This window comes from Cryptotermes secundus, unplaced genomic scaffold (assembly GCF_002891405.2).
Source record: "Cryptotermes secundus unplaced genomic scaffold, Csec_1.0 scaffold8000, whole genome shotgun sequence".
Lineage (NCBI taxonomy): Eukaryota > Metazoa > Arthropoda > Insecta > Blattodea > Kalotermitidae > Cryptotermes > Cryptotermes secundus.
The window spans coordinates 1-6,630 of NW_019720916.1; the positions used below are offsets into that span (position 1 = coordinate 1).

General features: G+C 41.8%; 1 protein-coding gene across 1 annotated transcript in view; it reads right to left on the minus strand.

Annotated features, from left to right (window-relative positions):
• Nucleotides 1-6,136: 6,136 nt before the first annotated feature.
• Nucleotides 6,137-6,630, minus strand: part of LOC111873773 (pre-mRNA cleavage complex 2 protein Pcf11-like) — a 6,808-nt gene continuing 6,314 nt past the window's right edge. The window contains exon 6 of the transcript XR_002844432.2: nucleotides 6,137-6,176. The gene's annotated coding sequence lies outside the window, so the exon portion shown is untranslated. The remainder of the gene's footprint in view (nucleotides 6,177-6,630) is intronic.

The following is a 6,630-nucleotide window of genomic DNA, read 5'->3' on the forward strand; positions in this document are numbered from 1 at the left end:
CAGATTCAATACGTTAATTAAAGTGCGGGTGTAGCCATGTGATGAAGTATTTATTGAAGAACTGAAAGTATAGCAGGCAGCTGTACGATTCCCATAGTCATGAGTCGGAAAAATATTGTCACGATTTATTGTGCGTGACTGTAGACGGGGGGTTTTATTGGATTTATTGACCACTCACAGGTCTTTTTACAAAAAACTGTACGACTATCGCTGTTTCCACACTTTGCAGTTCACTGTTAAGCACATTAATGACCTCAGTCTATTACAGTCTCCATTATCCGTTTCCTGGTAACGGATTTTAACACAGGAACTATAAGAGTCTCACACTTCAAATATCACTGTACTAGAGCACACGTAAAGTCTTCTCTTCACAGCCCGATCACAATCTGAATTCATAGCGCCATATTCTCATCCTCCAAACTCTTGACTGCTCACTTGGAACCCCGGAACTCCAATGCCTGTTCTCCAAGTCCAGGTCACATTGCGACTGACGGTCAGTCAGTCAGTAAGTCTTGGTGTCGAGCCCTATTTAGCGCTCATGACCAGATATTTATTACTCTTTGAAAGTTATGGTCTTGTTTTTGTGGGGCCCCTCTCTGATGAGAGGACGGGTCTCTCTGTCTTTTGTATATGCTGCTGGTCCTTGCCAGGTCAGCTTTTCTAGGGTCCGAGTACCTTGGGACTCGTGACCATATTTTACTCTCTCAAATTTGCGACTTCCCTTTTCTATCGCCTCCTATGACTCGCAGGTTCACGGTGGAGGTATTCGACCCCGCCTCCACACGGGTTTACTACTCACTCAAGTCAAAGTTACCCTGCGACTGAAGGTCAGTCAGTCAGTAAGTCTTGGTGTCGAGCCCCATCTTGGGCTCATGACCAGATATTAATTATTACTGTCTGACATTTACGGTCTTATTTTTGTGGGGCGACCTCTCTGACGAGAGGACGGGTCTGTCTTTTGCATATCTTGCTGGCCCTTGCTAGCTCGGTCTTTCTCGGGTCCGAGTCCCTTGGGTCTCGCGACAATATTTTACTGTCACAGATTTGAGACTTCCCTTTTCATCGCCTCCTACGACTCGCAGGGTCACGGTGGAAGTATTCGACCCCGCCTCCACACGGGTTTGCTACTCACTCAAGTCAAAGTTACCCTGCGACTGAAGGTCAGTCAGTCAGTCAGTAAGTCTTGGTGTCGAGCCCCATCTTGGGCTCATAACCAGCTATTAATTATTATTGTTTGACAGTTACGGTCTTATTTTTGTGGGGCGCCCTCTCTGACGAGAGGACGGGTCTGTCTTTTGCATATCTTGCTGGACCTTGCCAGCTCGGTCTTTCTCGGATCCGAGTCCCTTGGGACTCGCGACCATATTTTACTGTCTCAGATTAGAGACTTCCCTTTTCGTCGCCTCCTACGACTCGCAGGGTCACGGTGGAGGTATTCGACTCGTAACTTGCCTTCAACTTATAAAAGAGTGGAACGGACAAGGACCTACAGTGAACACACATCACATCATCGCTATCCAGCCAGTCAATTGCCGTGTCGGTCAGATCTACAGAAAATATAGCTTATTCTATTGTTGCGTGTTGGACCGTGTTGCCTGACAACGCGTTGATAAAATCCGTTAGAATATTAAACTGTCAATAAATACCACATTTCTCTTGTCACCTAATTGTACATATACACGTTTTCTACTCCACGATTAACAAACCTCGCGATATACACGTATTTCATCTATCCTATTCAGTCCTTTAAGAAAAACCACTGTAATGAATATTTTATATTTTGTTATTTAGAGCATTTGACATATTTTTTCATGGTAAGAATGGATCCATTTAGCTCTCAGTTTAATAAAAATGTATTTTATTTATTTACAAACCACTTTATATGCGACCGAAAAATATAGTGGTTGAATGATACTAAGAAATTTATAAAACTCCTAATATCTTTTGTTGGTTTTAAAATGTGTTATTGACATTTACATTGCTGATATGTTGACGGCCCCAGTATCTCAATTTTGTTTAACAAGTTGTAAAATATAAAAGTATACGTATATACATGAGGGTCTGGTCTGTGGCTATCCGGGCAAATCAGTTAATACTTGCTGCGATGGGCATTTGGCAGAACTAGAGTGAGTGTAATGATATGACAAGTGAGAACCTCACCTGTCAGGATTGAGTTCAATTAGATTAGCTCGAATCACGCGACACATTGGGCCATTCCTAGCACAAAGTTGAAACTCACTGAGGTATTTTATTTTATAAATTGTTTTTAATTTTCTCATGGTCATATATTGTAGTAATTACCACACGAATCGAAGAGATGACTGCACGTGGAAGTTTCGGTAAGGTGACTCGCCCAATTGAATATATGGAGCAGGAAGTAATAACAGTATATTAATTAGGACTAAAATATTTCGATTCTGTTTATAATTTATTAAAATAAATTTTCCTGGAATTATAACGAAAATATGTATCCATGAGTGCACTGGCAACTGGAATTTAATAGAACGAAAAGTGCAATAATATTTTAAGTGTTAAAAGTATGCATAATTATCATCGTTCTGATAAACGATAGTGAATTTTTTTCAGCAACAACCCTTTCAGACCCACTGGCTACAATTGAAAGGAAAATAGAGGATATACTTATAGCAAATTGTACATGGATCAGAAAGTTAGAGTATGACTGGACAGAGGGGAGACAAGAAGTGTGCAGACTGGAAGAGGAGTTCGACAAGGATGCTGTTTATCACCAATTTTGTTCAACTTGTACAGCGAATGCCTTACCAAAGAAGCTCTGGATGGGCTTGGAGACTTCAAATTAGGAGGGCAAATTATTCAAACTGTGAAATATGCAGATGACCCTGTGTTAATGGCTAAGGAAGAAACTGTGCTACAGGGTATGATTGACAGACTAATTGAAATTCGAAGGTGCTATGGCATGGAAATGTATGTGGAGAAAACAAAAGTAATGAAAATTTCAAGACAACCAACCCTAGTCAAAATAAAGATAGACCAAAAACTACTGGAGAATGTGAAATGTTTTAAATATTTGGGTAGCTTGTTAACAGATGATGGAAGGTGTACTAGTGAAATTAAATCCAGGATTGCCATGGCAAAAGCTGCATTCAGCAAGAAGAAGATCTTTTTACCAGCAAATTGGACTTAAATTTGAGAAAGAAACTAGTGAAATGCTACATTTGGAGCATTGCTTTGTATGGAGCTGAAACTTGGACACTTAGGGCAGTAGATCAGGAACACCCGGAAAGCTTCGAAATGTGGTGTTGGAGAAGGATGAAGAAGATCAGTTGGACCAATTATGTGAGAAATGAAGAAGTGTTATTCAGAGTCAGTGAGCAGAGGAATATCCTATATGAAATAATAAAACGGAAAGCTAATTGGGTTGGTCATATCTTACGCGGTAACTGCCTTCTAGAAGAGGTTACTGAAGGAAAGATAGAGGGGCGGATAGAAGTGACCAGAAGAAGAGGAAGAAGACGTAAGACAATGCTGGATGACCTTGGGGACAGAAGAGGATATTTTCATTTGAAGGAGAAAGCTCTAGATTGCATCAAGTGGAGGAACTGTTTTCGAAGAGACTGTGGACCTGTCATCTTGACAGATTACTGATGAATGAATGAATTAATAAAAATCCATTTCTGACAGTATGAATGTAAAATATGCAACACCATAAAATAAATAAGAAAAAAGAAAAGACTTGTAAAAGTGTAAGATTTGAGGTTTTCATGGTGGTGAAGATTCACATTATGATCTTACAGGTTGATACTTGTCCTCTGGTCAGTGGGTAAAGATATTAAGGATTTTTTCTTCCATTTTCAGGACAGAAGATTCTCCAAAATCATACCCACCTACCTGGTAACACACTGACAGAAACCTTGAAGACTGTAATGTCTGTAAATGTGCACACCTTGTTAACAAATTACAAGTAACAATCACAAAACAAACTGATCCATAGGGAAATCAGAGCTTGGCTTCAATTTTAGAATTAGCAATGTGAGGAATTAAGTTTGCTACCCATAAAAGTAATATGGATAAGAAGACAACACATGAAAATTGAATCTCAATGCAAGCATCTCACATTCAATAATTGAGATTACAGACTTCAAGCACCTTAACAAATTTATTTTCTCTTGCTACAGTTGTGCTTCATGATTCAATGTTACGATACAGACAAGTGTTTATCAGAAACTTTATACTTCTACACTTCAAGGGAAGTTGTAGGTGTGAATTTAAGATATGGATTTCAATTCATAACACGTTTATAAAAAAGTATGCAATAATAATCAAATTCAAAGTTTGAACTGCATTTAATAAACTATACATAAAACAAAATGCATCATGTACTCCATTATATAGAGAAATCAGTATGATCTGCCTTCTTGGAAATTCCTGTGTGTATCTGCGTGGCCTATCTTCATGTTCTCGGCACATTTCATTATTAGCCTTCCTTTCGTAGGGGCAGTTATTCGCGAAGTTGCCCAGTTTTCCACAACTCCAGCACCCTGATTGCCTTCCATCTCCTCGTTGGGTGGCGGACTATCGGTACTTCCGGTATGTCTTGGTGCTATCTTCGTGAGGTCTAGCTGCTATCTGTATCGCTTGTAGCTCTAGTGCTTGTCGGAGGGCCTCGTTTACCTTCTTCTCACCTCCTAGCAGCAACTGGATCTTTATATCGGCATCTTGTATTCCGTATACGAAGGCTGTTCCTGCCTCTCTTCCTATGTGGTCTGCAGGTAGATTGGGGTAGGCACGATGGGAAAGCAGTTCAATGGCCGTGGCAAAGTCTTGCAGTGATTCTCCAGGTTTCTGGGTCCTTGTTCTTAATTGGCAGCAGCAGGCAGCTGCAAAGGGTTGGTCACCGAAACGGTCCTCTAGTACCTGAAGCGTTTCCTCATAAGTTCAATTTGTCGGAATGCCAGGTAGCACTTCTGCCGCCCGGCCCTTCAGAGCGGTGATGAGGTATGTTAATTTTTCCCTGTCCGTCCATTGGTTGTGTTCTGCTACGGCCTCGAATTGTCGCTGGAACACGCTCCATGTTGAACTTCCGTTGAATGTCGGTGGCTGAGCTGTACTCGCTGTACAAGTAACGGCTACAATTAATTATAACACAGTTGCGGGGTTACACACTTTATAACCCTAATCGCAATAATCTGTTAACACTGTTGCGGGGTTTCACGATTTATAACCCTATTCGCAAATCAGTTCACTCTATCTTCAGTAGGCTACATGTATTCACAGTACGGGAGCTATACAAGTCTCTCAGTCTCACACACTCCCAAGTACACAGTTACACACATGTCCGGTTCTTCTTTCCGCGACGGTGGCTATACGACAACTGTAGTCGGCTGACTGGAGAACTGTTGTTAACACACTCACTCGTAGGCTTGCTCGGAACTAACTCGGAACTTTCGGCGATGGCCACGTTACAACTCAACTCCGCAGGCAGCGCAGCTCTCTTATATAGGGGCTGTGTGTGCCTGTTACGTGCCACGTCACAGTAGGAAGCGGTGCCGCATCACCGTGTTGCGTCACCGCGCGTTGCGCGTTACATCACCGTGGGGAGAGTGGCGGGGCGGGGACTCGCCTATTACCAAAGTAACGTGAGCGCTACGTTACCGCCACATACCGCTGGGGAGGTGGGTGTCCTCCGTTGCGCAACATGTCACAATATCATATTACAAGGTGGTTCAAATATGACTGGGACTGATTTTTTTTAAAAAAAAACCATAATTGCCAAACACTTACTTGCACATGTCGGTCTTCAACGTACTCCCCTCCAGAGTCAACACATTTTTTCCAACGTTCTGGAAGCATCCTGATGCCCTTTTAAAAAAAGGCTTGAGGTTGGCGGCATATCCACTCCCGAACAGTCTGGATGATGGCGTCGTTGTCCACAAACCGCTTGCCTTGCAAGTCTGATATGAGCCTTCCGAACAGGTAGAAATCACTTGGGGCCAAATCGGGACTGTACGGCGGATGTGTCAGAAGGTTCCATTTCAATTTCTGGAGGGTTTCCATTGTTGTTTTGGCCGTATGGGGGCGTGCATTGTCTTGAAGGAAGGCTACCTGCTTTCCACCTGTCTTCCGCTTGGATCGGTTCTTTTCCTTCACGTCTGTTGCCAGAAGGTCTGAGTAGTAAGCTGCATTGACTGTTCTGGCATCTGTCAGAAAGTTGTAATAACATGACCTAAAGTTAACTCAGCTCAGTCTTTTACAATCTTAAAAAATGTATACATTTAGGTTTTGTTCATACATTTTATTCAACTGTAAAATATTTATTTAGTGTCAGTTTATAGGAATATCAGCAATCAGGTTATAGTGCAATGCAAAGATCACTCCAGGAGATGTAAACAATGTAAATTTGTGGTTACTTCCTACAGTCAGGTTACACTGCAAAGCAAAGACTGCTGCAAGAGACAAAATACTGTACACCTGTAGCTACTTCAGAAGTACTATTATATTGCTATGCAAGGGCTGCCCTTACACTTTGTAAGGGCGGCCACACAGCAACTTTGTCAAACAAGCATCAAGACATGAGACAAAAGACGCAGTCTTGCTTCATTCATGATTGGTCAGCATCATTACTCAGACCAGTGTGTGGCAGTTTTCACCTCA